The sequence below is a fragment of the Perissodus microlepis genome, chromosome 22 (genome assembly GCF_051167445.1).
Source record: "Perissodus microlepis isolate ML-2025 ecotype Zambia chromosome 22, ASM5116744v1, whole genome shotgun sequence".
In the NCBI taxonomy this organism is placed as follows: Eukaryota; Metazoa; Chordata; class Actinopteri; order Cichliformes; family Cichlidae; genus Perissodus; species Perissodus microlepis.
In genome coordinates this window covers 3,848,277-3,848,914 of record NC_140481.1, presented here as the reverse complement: position 1 = coordinate 3,848,914, position 638 = coordinate 3,848,277, and the positions used below count along the sequence as shown (strand labels likewise).

Here is a 638-nt window from a genome sequence, read left to right as displayed (position 1 = left end):
AATAAAGTAAATAGTGCACAGCGTGCGGTGCCTTTTTGTTACCCACCGGTTACAAGTTGACTTCTTAAATTAACCTGTTTTTATTAATATAAAAGGTATTTCAAACGTCATGTATCTGCTTTTGTCTCATCTCTCGTGCAGATTTCAGACAGGAGAATCACCATTTCACCCTCATTCTTGCTCCACTTCATCTGCTTTAAAAGCTTCGCCTCAATGCCGTGACCCGGATTCAAACCGGGGTTGCTGCGGCCATAACGCAGAGTACTAACCACTATACGATCACGGCCGGTCAGCTACAGGCTGAACGTCCATGTAGTCGATCACCTCCAATCCACAGGAGTCAATTTTAAACCCACGAAACAGGACTGTACATTTTAAGATTCACACGTTTAGGTTGTATCAAAAATGGAACTACAAACATGTTGTGCTTTTCACTGCCAGTTACAGTCTGGATGTTGCGTTTTTTTCTTATTCCACCATAAAAGCCTGGAATCTGCGTGTAACAGCTGACCTGTACGATGTGCAGAAGAACACCAAAATGTATTTACGGTCAGACCACGAGACGTCCTAGTGTTAATGCAGATACTGTTACTGTGCCACGTGAGTAAATGAGTGCATCATTGACACAGATTTGAGGA

At 42.8% G+C, this 638-nt stretch overlaps 1 non-coding gene across 1 annotated transcript; it reads right to left on the bottom strand.

Annotated features, from left to right (window-relative positions):
* Positions 1-214: 214 nt before the first annotated feature.
* trnah-aug (transfer RNA histidin (anticodon AUG)) lies at positions 215-286 on the bottom strand. The gene has a single exon. It is a non-coding gene; the product is annotated as a tRNA-His (tRNA).
* Positions 287-638: the final 352 nt, after the last annotated feature.